The sequence below is a fragment of the Trichosurus vulpecula genome, chromosome 3, assembly GCF_011100635.1.
Source record: "Trichosurus vulpecula isolate mTriVul1 chromosome 3, mTriVul1.pri, whole genome shotgun sequence".
Taxonomy (NCBI): Eukaryota; Metazoa; Chordata; class Mammalia; order Diprotodontia; family Phalangeridae; genus Trichosurus; species Trichosurus vulpecula.
This window is the reverse complement of record NC_050575.1, coordinates 309,716,045-309,743,285: the sequence shown is the minus strand read 5'-3', so window position 1 is coordinate 309,743,285 and position 27,241 is coordinate 309,716,045.

The following is a 27,241-nucleotide window of genomic DNA, read 5'->3' as shown; positions in this document are numbered from 1 at the left end:
TTTCCTAAGTACATTATGGGAGTGACATGATTAGATAGCAATTGTTCTAAAAGCGATTCAGCATGTTATTGGTCTGCAAGATCAACTTAAGTCAGTTGTGTGATATTGTAGCCATCAAAACTGAGGCAATCTTGGGCTCCATTGAAAGGGATAACTTTCAGGAATATAGGAATGATAGGCCCACTGTAATCTGATAGTCCTGCTCATTGGCCCTCATCTACAGTATTGTATTCAGTTTTAGATACCACAGATTAAGAAGGTCATTGATAAACCAGAGTGTCCAGAAAAGGGCACCTTGGTTGGTGAAAAGCCTTGATGCCCCATATTGTATAAGTTGGAAGTTGAAGGCACTGGGCATTTTAAGCCTGGACAAGAGAAGCCTGGGGTTTAGCGGAATCAGATAGCTCTTTTCAAGTATTTAAAGAGCTCTCATGTAGTTGGGATATTGGATTTGATGTCTGATTTCATGGGGGGAACACCAAGAATAATGGATGGAAGTTGCAAATAGGCAAATTTACGTTTGATGTAAGAGGAAAAAGAAAAGTCCTAATAATTAACATTATCCAAAAGTAAAATGGGCTAATCCCCAAAAGCTCTGTGTGCGTATGTATCTGTGTGTGTGTGTGTGTGTGTGTGTGTGTGTGTGTGTGTGTGTGTGTGGGTATGTGTAGGAAGAAGTGGTGGTCTTATTGGAGGTCTTCTTGGTAATCTTTTTTGGAGGTCTTTGCTCAGAGGCTGGACAGCTACTTCTCAAGTATATCATACTAGAGATTTCTTTTGAGGTATAGATGAGTTCCCCTCCAACTCTCATTTTGGGTTTCTACGAGGTTGTTGTTGGTTTGGAGTAATCCAGTAAGACTTCACAGAGTATGTGGGATTTGAGCTTGGCCTTTGGCTACCCCCACAACAAACACTGCAAACATTTACCAATGATTTAATCTGTGCAGAGCACTGCTAGGCTCTAGCATGGATAGAAGTTTAGATAAAGCAGCATCCCAGACCTGAGAGAGGCTCAAAGTCATTTATCCAAGCTCTTCCGTCCTCCAGCTTTATGAAACCCTTGAATACTAGGGGTTTTAACACAGATCTTGAAAATCCATAGGAAAATAGGAAGGGTATGTATGCTACTTCAAAAGGTCCCTTCCAGCTCTGAGAACTTATGATTCCCTAACTCAGATTCAGCCTGGTTATATCCTATTACAACCACACACAAGGCTGCTAATCCTTCTACAATCCTCAGTCATGGCCCTTTATTCTTCACTCTCATTATTTAGGGCGAGTTTCTTAATTCACAAGGAGCTGATCTATTTTTTAAAACTTTGATTAAGTAGTCATTAAAATGCCTAATCTCATGCATCTTTTTGCCAGTCTGAAGCACTGCCATTAGTTTAGACAGCACTTATTAAATTCCCAGCCCTGCCAAGGCACTGTGGTAGCATGAAATATTGAATTTTTGCTACTTTGATTCCAACATAAAACCTTCATCATAAAGCATGCGGCCAGGGTGTGCTTTGCACGTTCGCCTAGAATGGAATGAATAAAACTAGGCATTCCTTTCCTCCTCATTGCCCTCCTTGTCATGCATTTCTGTTGCTTTTGTTTCATGCCAGAGGTTTAATTTCACATCAAGCACTTGTTAACTTGAAAGGTGAGTTGATATGGCTCAGGAATAATGTCAGCATGGCATCTTTGAAGCCACAACTTCTTAATAACAGAAATTAAGATTACAGAATTTTGAAGGAATATTGTTGGCCTCTTGGGTTTTTAAAAGGACATTGTAATTGTGGCTCATTTCATACCAATACACTTTCAAGTAACCAATGCCCAGAAATCTATCCACAGTAAATTCTGCACAAAGCAATCTCAAATAACCTTCCAGAGTTCTTCCCAGTTCTGCACAGAGTATGATAAAATCCGTCAAGGTGAATTGAAAGGCATTAAGGAGTTCTGAGTTTGAGGCCCTGTTTTTCTCCCTACAGCTGTCGATGGCATTTTTGATACCGAACAGAGGCCAGACAACTGTATTTCTTATTCTACTTTAGAGTGTCTGTGATTTCCTTAGACATAATAGAAAAGAGACATAAGCTGAAATTCAACTTTATTTGCTGCAAGTCAGCAAAGCATAGTGGAAAAGGCATTGGAATAGATGTCAAAAGATGTGTTCTAGTCCCATTTCTGCAACTTCCTAGCAATGTGACTTGACCAAATAATTTCCTCTTTTTAAGACTCCGATTTTCTTCTCTGTAAAGTGGGAGGTAATGATCTTTGCCTATATCAGGCGGTTGTACCAGTCAAGAAGCAAATAAAATGATGCCTGGGAAAATGCTTTGTTAACTGTAAAACACTACATTGGTAGAAGGTGGAATGTTATAATTAGCATCACAATCATTAATATTAAAGACATAATTTGATTTAGTATCTATTACCTGGGCAGTTATAAACAGAGAAAGTTATTTTAAAATTTCTGGCTCAAAATGTACTTTGTCATGTGCCTTATTATCTTGCTTTATAACTGCATGACCAATTGCATCAAGTTGCATGATATATTTCTTCTTGCTGGTATAGGTTCTTAAAGAGATTTTAGTTTCAAAAACTAAAGTTTCCCATTCACCTTAAAGTTTATTGGCTCAAGTAGTTTATCTTGTGTATTGTCTTGAGACAGAGCTTTAATATTTCATTGGTAATAAATTTCACAAGATGAATAAGATTCCAAAAGGAGGGGTTTTTTTGCTTTGTATATTTATAGTTGCTCCAGCTGAATTTGGCTCCTACTATCACACCTCTCAGAGCTCCAGTGTCATTTGCCAACCTAAACATTGCTTGTGTATAGAGCCAAGGCCTCCTGGTGGAGCTGCTCAGAGCTATGTGTTGTGGCTGTGGTTTTGAAGCCTGTGAATATAAATAGGGCGGAAGACTATATCTTATGTTTGCAGACTCTTGATCCCAAGGCAATATTTTGGCAATATTCCCACCATTTTCACAAACTTGTAGTTGACGTTTGACTGAAATCCCATGAGATCCTCCACTGGCAGACTGGACAGACCTTCTGCTCAATAAGAATCAGTCTTTGTTGGAGCCCTCCAAGAGACGAGGAAGTAGGAGAATAATAAAGAATAAAAAATCTTTTGAAGTCAGTTTGGCCTAGCCATGCTGAAACTTGCCAAGAATAGTGGCAACTAGATTTTTTTTTCTTTCAGTTCTCTCTTCTGCTTTATCCTTCCATCCCCACTCCTTGGCTGTCCCATGAATAGCTTAGAAATAGTTTAGAAAAGAAAAAAAGGATTTTGAGTTTGGCAACTGAGGGATGACTATAGTAAAACTGCTGTGTGTTTAGCTGGCTTTGCATGGTTTGTCTTGGTAAATAGTATGTCGGATTTTTTTAAAGAATGAATTGGCCTATTTAGAAGTCTGTTCACAGCCTACTGTGTGGCAGCAGTTTAAAAGATGAAGTCATGTATTCTGCCTTGTTTCCATCTTAACATATGTATATTGTACACGCATGCATACATATACATATATATGTGTACATATATAATCTAGTAAATATATACCATATATTGCATAGTATGTTTAATTTAGTATAGTATATATATAAAATATGTATAATATATGGCGTATATATAATATGTATAATATGTATGTGCATATATAGAATGTATAATATGTGTGTGTTGACTTCTATGTGCAGACAAAGATAACAAGCTTAAGAATGGATGTGGAGATCAGAGAAACAAAAACAATTTTAATATACAGATTTACTCTAAGGAAAAGAACTTTGTTGTCCTTAAAGCACTTCATCAATATGAGTTACTACTATTATTACAATGATATTACAAGATAAATTCATTAGGTTCAAAATGCAGTGTATTATGAGGTTCTAGAGAGGAAATTATTATCAGCTGAGAGGAATGAGGGAAGATTTCATCTAAAGTAGGAATTCAGCAGGCAGGATGGTGAAAAGGAAAAGGGAAAGTGTTTCAGGAACTCCTGTGAGCAAAGGGAGAGGATATAATCCAGGCAGTGAGAAATCTAGTCTAGCAGAATCGTAGGGCGCGTGGAAAGGAGTAGCATGAGAAAAGCTGAAAAAAGCTTGGGTTAGTGGGAGTCCTCGAATTCTAGGCAAAGAAATCTGCACTTTACTTATTTGAACATAGGGAATCAGCAAAGATTTATTAGCAAGGGAATGATATGATTAGGTAATTGACAGCAGATACTTGCTGATTGACTGAACCTCATCACCTACATATTAAGTGTCTCTTCAGTCAAAGAGCCAAAGTGAGTGACAATGAATGGAAAGACAATTTATCACACAGTTATACTCAGGATATCAAGAGAACACAAGGAAAGCCTCCAGAACATTGGTTGAACCCCTGTAGTGAATTTAGGGAAGGACTTGGAAAAGAGCCTTCTAGGATGTAAAGTCATAGATGTTTGCAGTTGCTGGAGGAAGTGCACACGTTGACAGGATGGAAGGCAGAGATGTTTTGCAGTAGTATACCAAGTGCATGGATATCCAGGTGCCTATGCACTAAGAGAAGGTTGTCTTCAGTCCCAACCACCTTTACCTTTTCCCCTGTTAATTTGTGACCCATCTCTCTTCTCTTTCCATTAATAACCAAACTGATGGAGTCAATGTTCTGGGCCAGCATTTGCCCCTTCATTTAAATTCTAATCTTTTATTGTTACTCAGCATTTGCATGCCTGTTCCCCCAAGCATTTTTGTCTTCCTAATGAAATGCAGAGCCCTTAATCAAAGATACAGATGGTGGCAGTTGCATAAACCCAAACTGGGACAAATTGAAGAAAAAAGGGGAGCAACTGACCCAAATTTAAAGATCCTGTTAATTAGCAAATGCAGAGTTTCAGAAATTTCATCCTATATAATTTTTTTTCTTTTAATTTGAAAACTTGGGCAGAAATATTTAGCCTCCCCCCAGGGGGATTTTTAACTAAAAGAATTGCAGTAATCATCATTGGAGTGGGTAACCTTACAAGGTTATGCATGACAAGATCCAGACAGCATTGGACATCTTGGATTTTAATCTTTGGGTAGCTTTTTATATAGTTAGTAACTCCACAGGAATTCTTCAGGAGAGGTACTGAGGTGAAAATGGTCAGCAAAGCATATTTATTGTAGGTGTGGAGCTAAAAACTCATGCAATAAAACAAATTGGGGGTGGGGTGGGGATGGAGGAAAGGGATGTTCTTAGAACTCCAGTGTGAAGTCAGAATAGACCTGGGCAAGGAGCCAGTGCTAATGGGCTGCCTCCTTAGTGAAATCATCTTGGCTCTGATGGTGCTGTGAAATCACAGAAATTGAGAGATGGGGGAAGGCCTATTAGTTATTGCCCATCCTCTTCCTTTCTGGCAATGTGGGGATTGTTTCTTCCAGTTTACTTGCCAATGCTCTGTCCAGTCTACTTTTCAGTGATTCTTGTAATAAGGTAATGATCTCTCCTGGTGTGAAATTTCTTTTGATTTGCTCCTTTTGTAATATTGAACAAAAACCCGTATATCTTATCTCTAGGAGTTTCTTACCCCCAAAAATCCACTTGCCGCCAATCTTAGAAGTAGGTTGTGGCTTTAAGGAGAAGGGTCATGCCCTTTAATTTTAATATTTATTTTTTCTCCTCTCCACAATACTGCTGAACTAGAAGTAAATTCCTTGTTCAGACTTATGAGCATACATGTAATAGAAAAGTGGAATTGGACATATTGCTGGCTGAATTATTTTATATCTCCCTAAATTTCTCTTTCTGTGGTCAACTCCAATTAAATATTTTCTATCTTGATTCAGCAAATTGCTTCAACTTCTAAAAGACCCCAGACCCCCATGCCTCAAAATCACTGTCTCCTTACTTCCAACTCTTAGAATCCCTGGATACTTTCAAAGCTCAGCTCAGATGTCATGTTCTATGTGGACCCTTTATAGATCCTTCTAGCTGCCAGTGACCTTACCCATAAGATTACCTTGTCTTTTTACATATTTTGAATTTTCTTCTATATTTATATTCTATCTCCCATGAAAAAGAATAAAATCTTTGAGGACAACAACTCTTTAATTTTTATTTTATCTTCAGCAGCCCCTAGCATAGGACTTGGCACAACATGGGTATTTAATAAATGGTTTTTTTTACTATGATAATAAGCTGCTACAATTTTTTTTATTTTATTTTTTTAAATTTATTTATTTAACATATTTAGTTTTCAGCATTGATTTTCACAAGAGTTTGAATTACAAATTTTCTCCCCATTTCTACCCCCCCACTCCAAGATGGCATATATTCTGGTTGCCCTGTTCCCCAGGCAGCCCTCCCCTCTGTCACCCCACTTCCCTCCCATCCCCTTTTCCCTTCCTTTCTTCTAGGGGAAGATAAATTTCTACACCCCATTGCCTGTGTACCTTATTTTCTAGTTGCATGTAAAATTTTTTTTTTGTTTTTGAACATCTGTTTTTAAAATTTTGAATTCCAAATTCTCTCCCCTCTTCCCTTCCCACCCACCCTCCCTAAGAAGTCAAGCAATTCAACATAGGCCACATGTGTATAATTATGTATAACCCTTCCACAATACTCATGTTGTGAAAGACTAACTATATTTTGCTCCTTCCCAACCCATCCCCCTTTATTGAATTTTCTCACTTGACCCTGTCCCCTTTCGAAAGTGTTTGTTTTTGACTACCTCCACCCCCATCAGCCCTCCCCTCCATCATCCTCCCCCCTTTTTTATCTTCTTCCCTCTTCTTTCCTGTGGGGTAAGATTTCCAATTGGGTATATATGGTATTCCCTCCTTAGGCCAAATCTGATGAGAGCAAGGTTCACTCATTCCCACCTCACCTGCCTTCTCCCCTCCTCCCACAGAACTGCTTCTTCTTGCCACCTTTATGTGAGATAATCCACCCCATTCTATCTCTCCCTATCTCCCTCTCTCAGTATGTTCCTCTCTTATCCCTTAATTTGATTTTATTTCTTTTAGATATCTTCCCTTCATCTTCAGCTCACCCTGTGTCCTCTCCCTCTCTCTCTCTCTCTCTCTCTCTCTCTCTCTCTCTCTCTATCTCTCTCTCTCTCTCTCTCTCTCTCTCTCTATATATATATATATATATATATATATACACACACACACACACGCACACACATAGATATATACACATACACATTCACTTATATATATATATATACATAAACATATATATATATGCATATTCCTTTCAGCTACCATAATACTGAGGTCTCATGAATCATACATGTCATCTTTCCATGTAGGAATGTCAACAAAACAGTTCAGCTTTAGTAAGTCTCTTGCAATTTCTTTTTCTTGTTCTTTTTCTTGATTATCTTTTCATGCTTCTCTTGATTCTTTTGTTTGAAAGTCAAATTTTCTATTCAGTTCTGGTCTTTTCACTGAGAAAGCTTGAAAGTCCTCTATTTTATTGAAAATCCATATTTTGCCTTGGAGCATGATACTCAGTTTTGCTGGGTAGGTGATCCTAGGTTTTACTAGCTCCATTGATCTCCAGAATATCGTATTCCAAGCCCTTCGATCTCTTAACGTAGAGGCTGCCAGATCTTGGATTATTCTGCTTGGGTTTCCACAATACTCAAATTATTTCTTTCTGGCTGCTTGCAGTATTTTCTCCTTGATCTGGGAGCTCTGGAATTTGGTGACAGTATTCCTGGGAGATTTCTTTTTGGGATCTATTTGAAGAGGCGATCGATGGATTCTTTCAATTTCTATTTTGCCCTCTGGCTCTAGAATATCAGGGCAGTTCTCCTTGATAATTTCTTGAAAGATGATATCTAGGCTCTTTTTCTGATCATGGCTTTCAGGTAGTCCAATAATTTTTAAATTATCTCTCCTGGATCTATTTTCCAGGTCAGTGGTTTTTCCAATGAGATATTTCACATTGTCTTCCATTTTTTCATTCCTTTGGTTCTGTTTTATAATATCTTGATTTCTCATAAAGTCACTAGCTTCCACTTGCTCCAGTCTAATTTTTAAGGTAGTATTTTCTTCAGTGGTCTTTTGGCCCTCCTTTTCCATTTGGGTAATTCTGCCTTTCAAGGCATTCTTCTCCTCATTGGCTTTTTGGAGCTCTGTTGCCATTTGAGTTAGTCTGTTTTTTAAGGTGTTGTTTTCTTCAGTGTATTTTTTAGTATTTTGGGGGGTCTCCTTTAGCAAGTCATTGACTTGTTTTTCATGATTTTCTTGCATCCTTCTCATTTCTCTTCCCAATTTTTCCTCTATTTCTCTAACTTGCTTTTCCAAATCCTTTTTGAGCTCTCCCATGGCCTGGGACCAGTTCATGTTTTTCTTGGAGGCTTTTGGTGTAGGCTCTTGCACTTTGTTGACTTCTTTAGGTTGTATATTTTGGTCTTCTTTGTCACCAAAGAAAGAATCCAAAGTCTGAGACTGAATCTGGGTGTGTTTTCGCCGCCTGGCCATATTCCCAACCAACTAACTTGACCCTTGAGTTTTTCAGTGGGGTATGACTGCTTGTAGACTAGAGAGTTCTATGTTCCACGTTTGAGGGGGAGATGCCAGCTCTGCCACACCAGCACTGTTCCTTCCCCAGGAACCCCCAACCCGGACTGGGCTTAGATCTTCAGCAGGCTGTGCACTCCTGCTCTGATCTGCCACTTAATTCCTCCCACCAGGTGAGCCTGGGGCTGGAAGCAACAACAGCTGTACCTGCCCCACCTCCGATGTCCCCGGGGCTGGAAGCCGAACCACGAATTCCTTCCACTCCTGCAGCTTTTCCCACTAACCTTCTCTGCAGTCTTTGGTGTTTGTGGGTTGAGGAGCCTGGAACTGCTGCAGCTCACTGATTCAGGGCGCTAGGGCACACTCCGCCCAGCTCCTGGTCTGGTTGGTCTGTGCCGCTCAGGCTGGGCTCTGCTCCACTCCATTCCCAGCTCCCACCTCCCAGCTCCCAGCTCCGTGTGGGATAGACCTCACCCAGAGACCATCCAGGCTGTCCTGGGCTGTAGCCCTGCTTCCCTCTGCTGTTCTGTGGGTTCTGCCATTCTAGAATTGGTTCAGAGCCATTTTTTATAGGTTTTTGGAGGGACTCAGTAGGGAGCTCATGCTAGTCCCTGCTTACCAGCCACCATCTTGGCTCGGCCCCCCCAATAAATGGTTTTTGATTCATAAATTCAAAATATAGAAACTCATCCTGGACAATTTTTTCTTCATGTGATGGCCTAGTGTGTCTTGGCCAAGGACTTAATACTTAAATAGGGAGTAGAAGGTAGGAATCTGGAGGAAGTGACGGTAAGGAGGAAATTAATTTGGGGGAACTATTGAATCAGAGGAAAGTCTAAAGAATGGCAATGGTATGACAGAAGATGGTTGCTCAAACATTGCTAAGAACTCTCTGACTTTCAAGACTCTCACCTTCAGAGAATTGATGGGCTTCAGCTGGCCCTAGCACCTGCACTGATTGAATAATAACTATTAGTTAGAATTATAAAGGTGATTGCCATTTTAAATTGTAGTTATTGTGATTTTTTTTCTCCACACCCCATTACTTCTTGTGAAACATGTACTCTGTGATCCAATGATCTGGCCTCCTTGTTATTCATCAGTAAGATATTATCTGTCCCCTGTGCCTGGAATGCTCTCCCTCCTCATCACTACATCCTGACTGCCTTGGCTTCCTTAAAGCAATAGCTAACATCCTACCATCTATAGCAATCTTACAATCCCTCTTAATCCTAGTTCCTTCCCTCTGTTGACAATTTCCATTTTCTTTTGTATATAGTTTATTTGTACAGAGTTGTTTGCATGTTGTCACTCAATTCATCTGTGAGGTTCTTGAGACCAGGGAATATGTACTGCCTTTCTTTGTATCCCCAGCAATTTGAAGAATGTTCAGTGTGTAAGAGATGTATAATAAATGTGTATTGATGAAAAGTCAGCATCAAATCCATGTGTGATCAGAAAAAGAGGGGGGCTGGTCATGTAGTAAGAATGAGAGATGGGCTACACAAGTGTTGCCCTGTCATTTTATATACATACATATATGCATATACACATATATTCTACATATATATAGTATATATTCACATGCACACATACATACACACATGAACACATGTTTGTGATATACATTTATAAACATATATACATGTATTGCACATGTGTATGTATATGTGTACATGAAACCAGGAGAAAGATCCCTGGCATTATGAGTAACTTGTTTGTGAAGATTCAATAGAAGGATATGAACAGGAGTCATATTAAATGAGAATGCATGGATGAGTTGTGATTTACGCTAGCAGATGGAGTAGGCATTCCAGTGGGATCACTGAGCCATTGAGATATTGACATATGTAGTCTAGGTCTGAAGTGGGAAACACATCACACCCAAATCAAAGAAAATTAAAACAAAATAACACATGAACGGCATACTGTTAAGAAGATTAAGCCAATCCAGACCAGAAAGGCATGTTCTTCAATTTTAGAATCATCACTTGAATACTAGCTCTGGAGTCAAGAGGACTTGGGTTCTCAAAACCCTTCGCTGCGACATGAGACCTCAGGCAAGTCAGTTAAACTTTATGAGCCTCAGTTTCCACATATGCAAAATGAAAGGAGTAGAACTCATTGGAGGTCTTCGAGCTGAGGCTAAATGAATATTCAGTGGATAGGTTACAATGTGAATTACTTTCCAGGTTTGGGTTGGACTAGAAGGCCTCCTCAGTGCCTACTAGTTCTAGATCTATGAGCCTATGGTTCTATGATTTGTTAAAAATTCTAGGTGTGAACATCCATCTAGAAATGTATCATTTCATGTTCTGGAGAGAAATAAAGTCACGTATGCATACAGGATATAAACAAGAAAACCATTCAGCCCAGTAAGCTTGTAAATCAATTGTTTGCATTCTAATCAAAGTGCCTCTTTTGTTTTTTAACTCTAAGATTGACTGGTTTTGTTTGTTAATTATTTCTGCAAAACGAAATTCAACACTGTGAAAAGGAAATCAACTGGAAACCTAAGGAGAAAAAAAAAACACATAGATATTGAATATATGATTGAAATTTCAGACGAGGCATCATCATTGTTAACCAAACCCAGCTGTACCAGGTGCTCCAGATCTCTGACCTATGAAAAATTGTTTGGATTCCCCTCATTTATCTTGTTTGAACAGCAAAGAAAATTTAATTGAGGAGATGGCACTGAAGAGTATCTCAGGTTACTCTTCATTAAGGTGGCAACTGGTGGGTTTTTCAACCTTAAATATATAAATCAAGAATAGAATTAAATTTGTGAGATTGGAAAGGGACAAAATGACTTTGCTTTCTCTTTGAAAATACTGGTAGAGGTAGGGTGCATCTTCTTCCCCCTCAGCCTGATTTTAGGTGCTGGAGGATGGAAATTACATCAATAAACCATTTCCTTAATTGTGCAAAATAAAATTGGAAAATTATATGTGGTGAAATAAAAAGTTTTTTCCATGAGGATGGCATGTAGGTGGAGTAGGTGGTCACATATATGGTATCTGTGGGGAGAGCCTTTTTATCCCCCAAAATATATGCTTGATCTACTCAAAAAAAGATTTCTTCCATCTGCTCGCTGATTCCCAAGATTTCTTTAACAGAGGACAAAGACTTTCTTTTCAGAATAAGTTATTTTTTTCCATTTTGCTTAAAATGCAAAAATCTCCAATAGAGTTAAAATAATCTAGCAAGGAATAAGTAACCAGTTTCACTTCCTTACTTTTATAATTCCAAGGATAGTGCTATCATCAACATGGATACATATGCCAAACCATTCCAATTCTTTCATCCTGTTCTGTTTTTGACACATTCTTCCATAAGTGTACCATAAAGAATTTCTCAACATGCTGAAGGTTTCCTAGGTCTTCTAATAGTTTTGTGGGTAATGGTATAGCATGTGGGTGGTCCATCTTTGCTCTAACTAATTGACTAGTCCATATCCTTTTGCAATATTGTTTTTCTCACCATCACCAGCCTTTTTGATCATTTCATATAACTTGCATTGCTTTTTTATGTATTATATCCCTAACATCCTTTGTTAAATGCTGGATTCTGATTCTTTGGTGATACTGATGTTCCCCTATTTGTAGACACATAGTATCACCAGATTAATATTGACACTAAATTTTTTTTTTGGCAGCAGTCACCAGATTGATGTCACTGAAGCATTGTAAATTTTTCCAAGTGGTATACAACCTGCCTTCTTTTTCATTTGTATTATAAGCCCACCACATTTTTCAACTGTGTTCATTCATTCAACAAGCATTAATCTGTGCTGCATACTGGGCCTACAATGTCAAAAATCAAACAGCCTAAATATTTCAGGAGTTCATATTCTGTTAAGAAGAAAGAAAACAAACATAATTAAGTAAAAACAGAATTTATTTCAAATAATATCTGGGGTAGAGAGGATGATAAGCAATTGAAGTATCAGGATTGGTTTCCTATAAGATGTACTTAAGTTGAATCTTGATGGATACTAGGTATTCGAAGAGATGGAGATGAGGATGCAAGTGGTACAGCCTGTAAAATGATGTGGAGATGAGAGATGGGTTTTCGAGTATAAGAAACAGCAAGCAGGACCTTTTGACTGGAATGATAGCTAGATGGCACACTTGGTATGAAGTCCTGCCTTAGACACTTACTAGCTATGTGACCCTAGGAAAGTCACTTAACCACTTCTAGCCTCAATTTCCTCATAATAAAATAGGGATAACAATAACATTGACATCACAAATTTTTTGTGAGGATAAAATGTGATTATACCTGTAAAGTTCTCTCTACCTACTGCAGTGTTGCTGTAAATACTAGACGTTCTAGCTATGTAGAATTTATGAGTAACATACAAGAAGCCTGGAAAGGTAGCCCAGAATCAGACTGTTTTAAATGCCAAACTGGAATTTTATTAAAGAACTGAAGAGGTATTAAAGAGATTACCTACTGTTCTCCACCAAGAATTCTTATTGCCACCCTAACACCCTGGGTCTGTTAATAACCAATGCTCTCTGTATCCAGGAATATTTCTAGTAGTGGACAAAAAGACACTTGGAATCCAAGAACCCTATGAAACACATAATTTTGCTCAAGACAGAGAAAAACATCATTTAATTAGAACTATTTAAGATAACAGATTATCAGAAAAATTTCTAACTCAATGGCAATCATACAATCCATTGATCAATCAATAAACATTTATTATGAAAACAGCATATAAATTGAGACTAATACTAATTCTTAATTGCAAATTGGAAGTATGAGATATACAGGTATTTTTGAAAGAAAAGTAGAAATCAGATTATCAATGGGTAGCTAATTTTAAGACCTTATAAATCTTCCCTTTATAATCACCAATGGGGAATCAATGTTCTGCTCATCAGAAGAAGAAGAAAGGTAAAGAGACTCTCTCAGCCTTGGTGATATTGTAATACAGGACATTACAAAAGTTTTGCACTCAGACTTTTAGGAAACCCTGTATAGTAGAATTCAGTTCAGTAGAGAGATCAGAGAGAGAGAAATATAGACTGTAGTGTGTTTCTGGGAAAAAGAGTGAGGAAGGTCAGTGGTGTCTCTCAGGATTCTGTAGTCACTACAGTAGTTGCCATTTGTATATGACCACCTTCTGGACTTCATACTGAGCATGAAGATTGCTGTTCATGAAAGAAGAGAGAGTCTGAATGGTGAGGTTAAAACATTTTCTTACCCAAGCGTCACTTAATCTCTTTTCTATTTGTGGAAATAGTGGCCTATGGAGACTTGTCTGAGCAAGGAGATGAGGTATTATAAATGCTAAAATGCATTTCTGAAATAAATGAGGTGACAGTAGAACTGAGAGACTCAGGGGAGTATAGCACAGTTTGGTTGAAGTAAAGACAAGACACAGAGAGCTAGGCATAGTAGAGAAAAGCCAAGCACAGCTGAGAACAGCTCAGAAGAAGAGGAGCATTTAATTGAAGAATATAAGAAGTAGTTAAAAGGCAGCCCTTGTTTTGACATAGGCTTATTTACTTCCCATTGTTCATTCTGGATGAGAGCAAGAGATATTCATAACCATTGTTTGATATAAGCGTGAATGAGGAGAAAGCTTCACAGAGGTTGTCTGACAAGCCAAAAGAGCTGAGAAGTCCAGTTGAGACAACCATAGCCTTACCTGCATTCTGAAAGTGGCTTAAAAATAGCTAGCAAAAGAGATTTAGCCAAAGAACTTTGTTTCGAGGCATTAGGTGACCCTTAGTACCTGGAACTGATCAGTCAAATTCAAAAGCAATGCCTGCTTTAGAGGGCTGTGTATATCAACATGGAGCAGGCAGCAGAGAAAGGCAGTGCCTGGTGGAGTGGGGCAATGAGAAAAATCTGTCAGGGAGCAGGTTCACCTGAGAGCAACACAATGTTATAAGAAGAGGAAATCAGCAATGGAGGCATGTGTTTATCCTGGCTGTTCATGTTCCCTGTGTGCACCTCTTTTCCCAGAAGTGCCCTGGGTACATGGCTTCCCCATGTATAAAGGTCCTATGCATGATCTTTATGAATACTCAGTCTTCCAACTGAGTATATATGTATTTTTGGAATAATCAATTCAAGTTTTATGGGGAAATATTCTCTTACTATTCTTTAAATACCTTTGCTATGAACTAAGTAGATAGATAGGTGGTACAGTGGATAAAATGCCAGACCTGGAGTCAGGAAGACTCATTTTCCTGAGCTCAGATCTGGCCTCAGACACTTACAACCTGTGTGACCCTGAGTAAGTCACTTAACTCTGTTTGCTTCAATTTCCACATTTGTAAAAAGAACTGGAGAAGGTAATGGCAAACTACTGCAGCATCTTTGCCAAGCAAGAAAACTCCAAATGGGGTCACAAAGAGATGGACATTATTGAAACAACTGAAAAATAACAATAAATTAACTAAATGTGTCGTCTGGTTGACTGATTAAAATGTAAAATGCATGGTTTGGACTTTAAGAACTATACTTCAGAGCCTGCAAAATGTGTACAACTATGGTAGCTTTATGCTCATCCAAGAATGAGGGACACGAACAAGTCACATAAATTAATATTTATTAAAAATTTAGTATTTCCTCATTTCTGCCTCTTAAGATCCCCATTTTTCTTCAAATCTTTACCTAAGCAAGACCTTCTAACTGAGGACTTTTCTGGTTTCCAAGTGGCTCATGTCTCCCTCCCCCAAAATACTTAGTATTTATCTTGTATATATCTTCAAAACACAGGCATGTATATTTGCATCATGTATATGTATGTATATGCGTGTAATACATGTACATATGTATGCATAGAGGTGATATAAATATAGACAGTACTTGGTGATGCCCCTAGTAGAGTATTAGCTCCTTGAGGTTAGGAAGTAATTAATTTTTGTCTTTATAGCTATAGTACCTAGCACAGTTCCCCACACTTGGTAAGTACTTGATAAATGTTTGCTGATTTCATTGATGTGTTTGGGGACATTGCCATATGCATTGGAGATAGAAGGACCAAAAACACCCAATCCTTCCCCAGAAGGACTACTCAACTGACTTGTTCTAGAGAAAACTTTTTGTAACCCTGAAATCCTTGGGAATTATGTGAACTGATATTATTCTTAGCCCATTTTTTTCACTTTATCAGTCCCTGCACCAAAATGATGTCTAGGGGTGTGGATGTTATAAGACCCTCCCTCCTACCCCAAAGGCCCCAACACATTCTAGGAGTAGTACCTGTGCCAGTCTAATCTGGTCTTTTTTGTTGATTGTCGCAGTCATTTGTTAAGTGCATGTTACCTTGATCTCCTCTGAAGTCAGGTATAATCATTTAGGGATGAAGAGAGAGGTACAATTCAGTGCATCAATTCCAATAAACAAAGGAGAATCTCTAGAAAATGCTGAGTGGCTATGCTGGTTTCCGAAATTCCTGAGAGATTTCAGCTCATTGTTGTCTTTAACATCATAGGTTCTTGATCAATATTCATTGGATGATTAAATGAATGAATTCACTTTTTCCCCTTAGGAAAGAGTTGATTAGTCCTGTTATTGGAAAATGGATACTGGGCACTAGTCTTGGTTTTGACATTAATATTCTGTGTGATTTGGTGCAAGTCATCTCTGCAGCATAGGTTGGAAGGGCCTCATCTGTAGAATGAAGGGGATTACATTACCTGTAACACCCCTTTCAGTGCAAAATTTCTATGGTTCTTTGATTCTATGCTTCCCATTCTTGTTCCCAACTGAAATCCAAGACTGTCACTGGACAGAGAAAGCACCATCTCCATCTTAGAGAAAGCAGGATTCATAGTCCAGAATGAAGTGAAATATTTATTTAGACTTTTCAACTCTATTTTTTCACCAAAATATGAAATCTATAGTGTGCAATGAAATTTTTCTCTCATGAAATTCATAGTTAATACTGAAAGGACAATAGGTTTGTGAAATAGCTGACTTCCTTTTTTGTTTTTCTTTCCTGAAGTAGTTAGAACCAGGATCCTTCAAGTCTTGAATGCATTATCTTAAATCCCTGTTTCTTCAAGAATCTTTTCAGGAAGAAGACAAATAGGGCATCATTTGCACTCTGGCCAGCTGTATCATAGCATGATTATACATGAGTAAGGATCTCTGGTACCCACTATTTAACCTGTAGAGAAGGTCATGATTTTTCTTCTCTCTTTTCACAATCAATAGAGATGAATATTTTCTGCTAAAGACAGGCATTTTCTTTTTTTTTCTTTACACTCTGAAAAAATAACACTACAGTGGCTGAGAACTGTAATGTACCATATCAAGAATGTTGCAACCGTAGTTAAATTCCTTAATAGAATGTTGGAAGTTATTGTTTCAGTTTGATAAGAAGCTCAGTTTTGTGAGACACTATCTAGGCTGCATAATCAGCAGCTGAATCAAGAAAATATTGTATTAATACATGTGTGTATCTGGGAGAGTTTGTGTACATTTACATGAATGTATGTGTATATAAGTTATATATGCCACATACATATTGTGTGTGTGTATGTGTGTGTGTGTGTGTGTGTGTGTGTGTGTGTAAATCCATATGAACACAGTTCTGGACTTGGAGGAAAACCTGGATTTAAATTCTGCCTCATACACTTACTAGCTGTGTAAACCTGGGCAAATCATTCAAACTTTCTCAATTTTAGTTGCTCCATCTGTAAAATGGGCATAATAATATATCTGTAACATTTAAGTCATTGGATCATTAGAAGGATTAAATGAAATAATGTATGCAAATATGTTTTGTAAACTTTAAAGCACTATATAAATGTCAATTATTATCACATTAGACTTGAATAAATGTCCCGTGCCAGTTCAAAAAAAAACATTTTATATTCAATTCAACCTAATGCTTTTGACCTATCCTATCAAGAAGGTTCACCACTATTCTGAAAGGTATTATAGTGGGCGTTCAGGTGACTTAAGGTGGCTCAGTTTATACAGTATTAATGATATTATGGGTAGGTAGGTGGCACAGTGGATAAATCACCAGGCCTGGAAACAGGAAGACTCATCTTTCTTATGACCCTGGGCAAGCCATTTAACACAATTTGCCTTAGTTTCCTCATATGTAAAATGAGCTGGAGAAGGAAATGGCAAACTACCCTAGTATTTTGGCCAAGAAAACTCCAAATGGGGTCATGAAGAATTGGACACAATTGAAACAAGTGAACAACAACATTGATGTTATAGTAAAACAAATTCAATTTGGGTAATTTAGGTGAGATGTGCTTGAGAGATCTTCTACTAAGATCCACTTCTGGTACATTATCATGGTGTGGACGTGACTCTGGGTTTTCCCAAAGGCAATGCCAGCAAAGCATGTTTTGTCTAATAACCTGAGCACCAGATTAGACTAGGACTCTCTTGCCTGAGATCTAGCTAGGTAAGATGAAAGTAGCAACCAGAAGGTTAGCCAACAGAGGATTTTTTTCAGGTACAATGCATTATGGAGACTAGAAGCATTGAGGAATTGTGATCTGTTGGTTAGGAAGAGTCCAGGTACCTAGGAGTTATTACAGAGAGTAACTATATATATATATGCAATCATGGATCCTTGAAGTCTTGGAGTATGGCTACGGATACACTCTTATACGGAGAGAGAGAGAGAGAGAGAGAGACAGAGACAGAGACAGAGAGACAGAGAGAGACAGAGATAGAGACAGAGACAGAGACAGAGACACAAATAGAGAGAAAGTATTTAAACATATAAGTGGAAATACTAAGACTCTTTCCTATTAAAACTTTCGTTTGATACTGGGCATTCCTGGTATGAAAACTCCTTCTACTCTTTCCACTTTTGGAAATAACCAACAAATCTGTAGTTTATCATCTTGTAGAATTCCCTAGAGCATTGATAGGGAAAGTATTTTGTCCATACTTATACAATATTATGTGTCAGAAGATACAATTGAATTTAGTTCTTCCTGACTCCAGTGCCAACCTTCTTTCTACCCATTATACCCTCTCTCTCTTGACCTCTTTATGGGACTAAGTTCTGGCTATTGGAGAAAGAAAAGCACCCTCAGTAAAGAAACCTCACAAGAAAAGAGAAGCAAATGCTTCTCAGTGTCAAAATAAGTTAAATTAAAAAAAAACTCCAAAAAGGTGAAGTTGTTTCTTTTGGTCAGTAAACAAAGCCAAAGAAAAGAGCTTTCTAGTGCATGGACGCTGTCCTAGCAGTTCATTAATCCCAGCAAAATCTCTCCTAATTTACTGATGCATGGATTTCATTTTCAAATATCTCATTAGTTCCCCTTTATGGATTAAATGCTGATATTCACTAGTGAAAGCCCACCGCTTCAGCTGATGGATGTAATTGGTCTGTAATGGATTTTAGCTCTTCTTTGTTGTCATCTGGCTCAAATACTTCATCAAATTGTTCTCCCTACTTTTCTGGGTGGGTAGGTAGGAGGGAGGACAAGTAGTCTGCCAAGGGAAAGTCAGCAAGTTTCAAGGTGTTATATCCAAACATAATAGCCTCTTTAAACCTTTTGGTGTTGTTTACAGATAGAACATGTGTATAGAGAAATTGCAGTATTTTCCTTTCATGTTTGAGTATTTAAAATTCCATAATGTGCAACTGGAGTATATAACTAAGATGGAATATGGGTGGGGAGAGAGAGAGAGAGGGAGAGAGAGAGAGAGAGAGAGAGAGAGAGAGAGATAAACAGACAAAGGGAGAGAGCTTTCTTAAAGTGAAGATCAAATAATTCATTGATAAATCTCCCACTGTATTTCAGAAGACCTGTAATTTTATCCCTGTGGAAAGATATTTCCTCCTTCAATGCCTATTGTGGCCAATGGATGTCATTACCTGGTACTCAGGTGAATCCCTCTGCACTTAGCCAGGCTGGCTGACTGATAAAGGATCTGTCACTAGGTCTGTACCAGAAGCTTTTCAGGTTTGAAAGAACCTGCCAAATGTTGCATAGTGTTTGAGAATCCAGGGTCACCTCCCATACCATGGACCTCAGTGGAGGATTGATAAACATCTTGTTAAGTCAATGGAGCTGCTTTATTTGGGAAATGGGACTATACTTTTGATACATCATTCCCTGTGTCCATCACAGACACTTTTCACTTCCCATCATAGACATAACAGAGTTTTAGTAGAGGAAAAGGAAGAATCCCTTCTATTATTCCTAGATATATTTACAGAGAATTCTCTCTTTCTCACCAGTAAGATCCTGATGGTATCAATTTAACTAGCTGGCTTCAATTTTCACATCCTTACAAAATGCTGGAGCTGGGATACACCTTATAAAACCATCTGGTCCAATCCTCTGATATCACTGATAAGGCTAAGGAATTAATTACTTGCTCAAAATTTCACAATTAGCTTGTAACAGAGCTCTGTGCCCAAGTCTCTTCACTCCTAGTCTTAGTACTTTTTCAGATAGATCATACCCACTGCACAAAGAAAGTTAGAAAAAATGGATATGCGGTGAAGAGACCATACTATGAAACCTGGTTATGTTATTTACTACCAGTGTGACCTTGTATAAATCATGTAACCCTTCTATGCCTTAGTTTCCTCATAAAATAAAGTCTTTGAACCTTTGTTACAGAGAATGACACACATTTCCTTCCCTTAATAGAGAAGTGGTTAATTACATTTGCAGATTGTTGTGTAAAGTGCCAAATGTGGTCATGTTTGTAGTTTGGTTAACTGATTTTCTTTACTTCAAGGGAAACTTCCATGCAGGAGTATGTGGATATTAGTAGATGATAGCAATATAAAACACACATATACACACAAAATCAATCAATGTTTTTCTTAAACATAAACCTAGGAGTATAAAGTCAATTTTTAATGCTTCAAGGCATGCTTCTATGTCTGGAGGAGAAAGAAAGTCATGAATAGTCAATAGCCAAAAAATATTTATTATGTGCCAACTATGTACCAGGGACTATGCTAGGTGCTGGTGTTACAAAGAAAGGCAAAAGACAGTCCTTGTCTTCAAGGAACTCAAAACCTAATGGAGGAAGATAGCGTATTAAAAAGAAGCTGAAAAAGGGAGCAGGGGAGCACTCAGTGTGTGCTCAAGATGGAGTCCAAAGGAGTGCAGCCAGGTGGAAAATGATGATAAGGCTACCTTCCTTAAATAGAGGTCTGGGAGGAGTTCTCTGATGTTCAGCCTCCAGTCTCTCCAAACAGAGGGGAAAGAAGAGCCCCAGCGGCAGCTGGTACTTCGGAGGCGTGAGTTACAGAGTTGATGAGATTTTGTCAGATGATGAGTTTCTGGAGACTATCATGAAATCTAGAATTGTAGTCAGGTGGGAAATGATGGTAGAATGTTTTTCACTGAAACCTCTCTCTCCTAAATCATTCTCTGACTTCCTTTTACTTTTTCAAAGCCTTTTTGCCTTACTACCTACTTCCTCAGAAGGCCTAAGTTGAGAGATGGAATGCCATATACAAGGAATATGGAGTCAATGTTTTGAGTACATTATTATCATTAATGATATATTAATTGATTATTAAGTGATGACTATATGCCAGGGACTGTGCTTATTATTGGGGATATAAATAAAAGAAATCAAGATAAACTCTGCCTTCAAGTTGTAGCTTGAGGATGACAAGGGTGTAATATGGCTACCTGGTTCAAGAGAGGATAAGGTGAAAGTTCATCTATCAGAGCCCTGGGTCCAGGGTAGAGTTCAAGATTCTGATGGAAGGAGAATGAGGAGGATGACACTAATTATAAAATTTGGAATGAAATAATAAATATAGGGATTGGACTACATTTACCCATGTTCCCTTCTAGTCAGTTACTGTGAATTAATAAACCTTTTTATTCCAAATATTTGAGACGGTATTACTACCATCCCATAGAATACTTGCTTGACTGTCTTTATGTATATTTTTCTCGGTAGGATACGATAGGGAAATTAGGTACATGTAGTCTCTGACTCCTAAAGAACCCACGTCTAGTAATCCTGATATTTCATTTTCTCTAGTGGTAGATGAACTCACATTGGCTTAGAATGTCTCTGTTGAACACTATTCATGTTCTCTTGGTCTGGTCTAATCACAGTTGTGCTGAGTCAGGTAACCCTGATGACTGGGAAGGGAAGATGAATGTACCAGCCATGGGGAACACCTCATCTTCCTGCAGCATGTGGCTTCCAAAATGACCTTGAGCTGTCTATAACTCCCTTGGCAATAACCGGACTACATTTATTTATGTGTGTAGAAAAGGAGAAATATTGTGCCTCCTCCTCTTGGAGAAGGGATAGATGAGTCTCAAGTGGCATAATTAATTAACATTCTTTTTTCTTATAAAAGTTTGAGCTACAGTAATTTTTATGAAAGATATAAGCATGTATGTATATTTTCATATATGTATGTATATATGTGCAAATATATGTGTTATCTTATTTGTTGATACATTTCTTCATTGTCAAAGCGCTATTCTACTTATTGTGTTGCTAGTTGGGCCCCAGAGAACATCACAACCTACTTTACATGATTATGCAAATACAACTAAATATCTGAATACCTGTTCCTACTTTTTATCCTCTGTAATCTAATGTCTCCCTTGACACGATACTGTTTCAAATTATCTTCAGTGAGTAATGACTTGCATTTAGCTTTTTATATCAAACTGTCATATAGATCATTTTCAGTAATGCTTTACATAAATTAGAAGTCCTCCCCCATTGCAAGCTCACTGCCGCCAGTGGGTCTCGCCAAATTAAAAGCGCAAACAGCATGATCTGGATGTAATTTGGAAAGAACCAATGACATATTTGGAGCTATAGTCTCTTCATTAGTTGCAAGGAATTAAAAGCACCAGTGGTCATAGTCATTCAATGAGGGCGTCTTCCCATTCTCTTCCTTTTTCTTGTTCTCTGATTTCTTTAGCAGTAGAATGATCACCCCCCCCACCCCCACCAATGTCTCAATAGACAAATGCCAAGTCATTTTACAATTACTATATCAAACAAAAAAAAAGCTCTTTCTTTGGCAGCTTTAACAGACAGGCTTGAATTGTACTGCTGAAATCAAGGATAATAGCAAACTTTGGCTTCTTTAAGTGATCATTTGGATGGAAAATGAGCTAAAAACCCAAATAGGTGCTTGGGTGGCATGGGAATAAATTGCTTATTCCTTCTGCTAGTATTCTAAGCCCAGCAAGGCACCCTCTCCTGTATTTTGAATAATTCTCACTGTTTCATTCCCTCCTTGGTGAAAGCCTGGAGAATAATGCCACTTGCTACAACATTATTTTTTTTTATTTTTTTTTTTTGTTTTTTTGCTACAACATTATAACAAGACTAATAATGATAGCTTTTAGTAACAACAGTAAATGGTAATAATGCTTAGTTCAAGGGTCAGAGACTTTGTGAACAAGGTATTTTCCTCTACTGACAAAGATTGAAACTAACTCTGTGCTTGGTCTTGAGGATACCCTGAGACTTTGGAGTAAGATTTTAGTTGATACTCATTCCATAATAGTCTATTTGTTTGGCCTTGGGCAAGTCACTTTACCTCTTTGAGCCTCCGTTTCCCCATTTGTAGAATGAGATTGGACTAAGTGGCCTAAGGTCCCTGTGGCTCTATCATTAATTTCATAGTTTAAAAAAAATGCTTGTCTTTCACAAAACTTCAGGTTTTAAGAAAGACATTGATATGGAGTGCATATGGAAAAAGAGACCATAATAGTGAGAGAAATCATGCCACAAAAGGATTCATTGAAGGGAATGAAGTGTTTAGCCTACAGAAGAGAAAACAAAGAAGGAAATGATTGCAGTCTTCCAAGGAATTTAAGTGTCACAGGGGAAATGTATTGGACTTTTTTCTCCTTGGTCTCTTAGAACAGCACTAGGTGCAGGGGGTAGAAGTTACAGAAAGATAAATTTGAGATAATTGTAAGGGAAACTTGATAATAATCAGAGAAAATCAAAACAAAAGGGCTTCCTTGGGAGGTACTTAGCCTGTTGCTATTAGGTCATGAAGGGGAATTGCCCATAACAAGTGCTTTATATGTGTGTCTTAAATTGAGATTGAGAGTTTTTCTGAGATATGGCAAAAAAGTTATAATTAAGGAATGGGTGAGACTAGCTACAATAGTTAAAAGAAGAAGGGAGAAAAGGTTCTGTAGGATTCAAAAGAAGTATTTTTAGTCTTATTTTCATCCCAAAACTCTTAATAGTGAGGGATGGATGATGTAACATTTGTAACCTTTCAGGTAAATATTAAATTTTATATTTGGATCATAGTTTTATTTGCCTACTGATTGTGCAATGTTTCTAAGTCCCTTCTCTGCCTCTGTTCTCTCATCTGTAAGAAGGGGGTAATGATAATAGCTATGAGGGGCAGCTAGGTGGCGCCATAGTGCATAGATTGTGTGTGTTAGGGAGTGGGGTGAGGCACCTGGAATCAGGAAGACATCTTCCTGAGTTCAAATCTGGCCTCAGACACTTATTAGCTGTGTGACTCTGGGCAAATCACTTAGCCCTGTTTGCCTCAGTTTCCTCATCTGTAAAATGAGCTGGAGAAGGAAATAGCAAACCACTCCAGTGTCTTTGCCAAGAAAACACCAAATGGCATTATGAAGAGTAGGTCATGATGGAACAACAATAACAAATCCCTCCTAGGACTTTTTAAAAATTTATTTAGTATTTGATTTTTCCCCAGTTACATATAAAAACAATTTTTAACTTTTGTTTTTAAAACTTTGAGTTCCAATTTTTCTCCCTTCATCCTTTCCCACCATCCATCATTGAGAAGTCAAGCAATTGCTTATAGGTTATATACAGGTTACACATGTGTAGTCATGCAAAACATTTCCATAATAGTCATGTTATGAAAGAAAGCATAGGACAACAACAAAAAAAACCCTCAAGAAAAATAAAGACAGTGAAAAAAGTATGCTTCAATCTGTATTCAGACACCATCAGTTCTTTCTTTGGGGAAGGATAGACCTTTCATCATAAGTCCTTCCAAGTTGTCTTGGATCATCATATTGCCGAGCTTATCTAAGTCATTCAAAGCCGATCATCTTACAATATTGCTGTTACTTTGTACACAGTACATTTCACTTTACGTCAGCCCTCGAAGTCTTTCCAGATTTTTCTGAGAGCATTCTGCTCGTCATTTCTTATAGCACAATAGAATTCCATCATAATCATATACAACAATTTGTTCAGTCATTCCCCAATTGATGGGCATCCCCTCAATTTCCTATTCTTTAACCCAGAAGAGAACTGTTCCAAATATTTTTGTACATATGGGTCCTTTTCCCTTTTGTTTTTGATCTCTTTTGGGATACAGACCTAGTAGTGGTATTGCTAGGTTAAAGGTGATGTATGATTTTATAGATATTTGGGCATAGTTCCAACCTGATCTACAGAATGGTTGAATCAATCCACAACTCTACCAACAATGCATTAAAGTCTAATTTTTCCCACATCCCTTCCACCATTTGTCATTTTCTTTTTCTGTCCAATTAGTCAATTATGTATGAAGTAGTACCTCAAAATTGTTTAATTTGCATTTCTTCAATGCAATCTGTCCTGTGAGTTAGAGAATTTTTAAAAATATAGCTATAGATAGCTTTGGTTGCTTCATCTGAAAACTGTTCATATCTTTTAGTCATTTATCAATTGGGGAATGGCTCTTATTTTTATTAATTTGACTTAGTTCTCTATGTGTTTGAGAAATGAGGCCTTTATCAGAGAAATTTGCTTCAAAATTTTTTTCACAGTTATCATTGCTAACTGTATCTCCCTCTATCCTATTTCCCCTCTTGTTTATTCTATTCTCTCACTACTTTCACTCTCTCTCTCCTCAAAAGTGTTTTTCTTCTGAATACCCCCTTACCCAATATGCCCTCCCTTCTATCAACACCTCCCCCCCTTCTCTTATCATCTTACCCTCCTATTTTCCTGCAGGGTAAGATGGATTTCTATACCCAAATGAGTGTACATGTTATTCCATCTTTGAGTCTATTCTGATGAGAGTAAGGTTCACTCATTCCCCCTCACCTCCTCCACCTTCCCCTCCATTGTAAAGGCTTTTTCCTGCCTCTTTTGTGTGAGATAATTTACCACCATTTTACCTTCCCTTTCCTTTTCTCCCAGTACATTTTCTTTTATCCCTAAATTTTATTTTTTCAGGTGTCATCCATTCACATTCAATTCCCACCTGTGCCTTCCATCTATATGAACTCCCTCTAACTGCTCTAATAATGAGAAAGTTCTTATAAGTTACAGATATCATCTTCCCATCCAGGAATGTAAACAGTTTAACCTTATAAAGTCCTTTCTGACTTCTCTTTCCTATTTACCTTTTTATGTTTCTCTTGTGTCTTGTATTTTAAAGTCAAATTTTCTATTCAGTTCTGGTCTTTATATCAAGAATACTTGAAAGTCTTCTATTTCCTTGAATATCCATATTCCCCTTGAAGTATTATATTCAGTTTTGCTGGGTGGGTGATTCTTGATTTTAATCCTAGCTCTTTTGCCCTCTAGAATATCATATTCCAAGCCCTCTGATCCTTTGATGCAGAAGCTGATAAATCTTGTTTTATCCTGACTGTGGCTCCACCATACTTGACTTGTTTATTTTTGGCTGCTTACAATATTTTCTCCCACCTGGGAGCTCTGGAATTTGGCTGTAATATTCCTGGAAGTTTCCACTTTGGGATCTCCTTCAGGAAGTGATAGATGGATTATTTCAATTTCTATTTTACTCTCTGGCACTAAAATATCAAGACAGTTTTCCTTGATAATTTCTTGAATGAAGTTGTCTAGGCTCTTTTTTGATCATGGCTTTCAGGTAGTCCAATAATTTTCAAATTATTTCTCTTGAATCTATTTTCCCAATCATTTGTTTTTTCAATAAAATATTTCACATTGTCTTCTATTTTCACATTGTTTTCATTTTTATTTTATTGTTTCTTAATTCTTCCTAAAGTCATTAGCTTACATTTGCTCCATTCTAATGTTTAAGGTATTATTTTCTTCAGTGAACCTTTGTACCTCTTTTTTTCGTTTGGCCAACTCTACTTGTTAAGGAGGTTTTGTTCTTCAGTGAATTTTTGTGCCTCTTTTTCTATTCGGCCTATTCTGTTTATTAAGGTATTCTGCTTATTGGCTTTTTGTACCTCTTTTACCATTTGTCCTAGCCTTTGCTCTGGTCTGTGCGTGACTATAAGCACTCTTTTCTGCCCTGGAACTGTGATGACAGTCCTTGCTCCACTGTGGCTGCAAGCTCTGCTATACTAGTGCTTCTCATTGCCCTGGGTCTGCCACCCAGGTCTGTGAACCTTATCTGAGTATGGTCAAAACAAGAGTCCTGCCTCAGTGCTAGCAAAGAGACCCCTGTAATCTCCTTCTGACTAGTTGTTCAACCCCCTTACAGTCTGTGATCTGAGAACTCTGGAAGCAGCTGCTGCTACTGATTCAATCTCTCCCAAGGCCTGTTCCTGGTTTGCTGTGGGTAGGTATGTTCTGGCACTGCCTAGGCTGGACTGTGCTCCTCTCTGACTCTGATGCAACAGACCTTTCCTGCCTACATTCTAAGTTGTCTTGGACTGGAAAGTTGTTTCACTCCATCTTGTTGTGTGTTCTGCCACTCTGGAATTTAGTCATTATTTAAAAGTAATTGGAGGGGTTTGTAGGGGAGCTCAGGTGAGTCCCTGCCTTTACTCTACCATCTTGGCTCCACCTACCCCTAGAATTGTTATAGAAATGACATGTTATTTTTCAAGCATTTTGCAAACCTCAAAA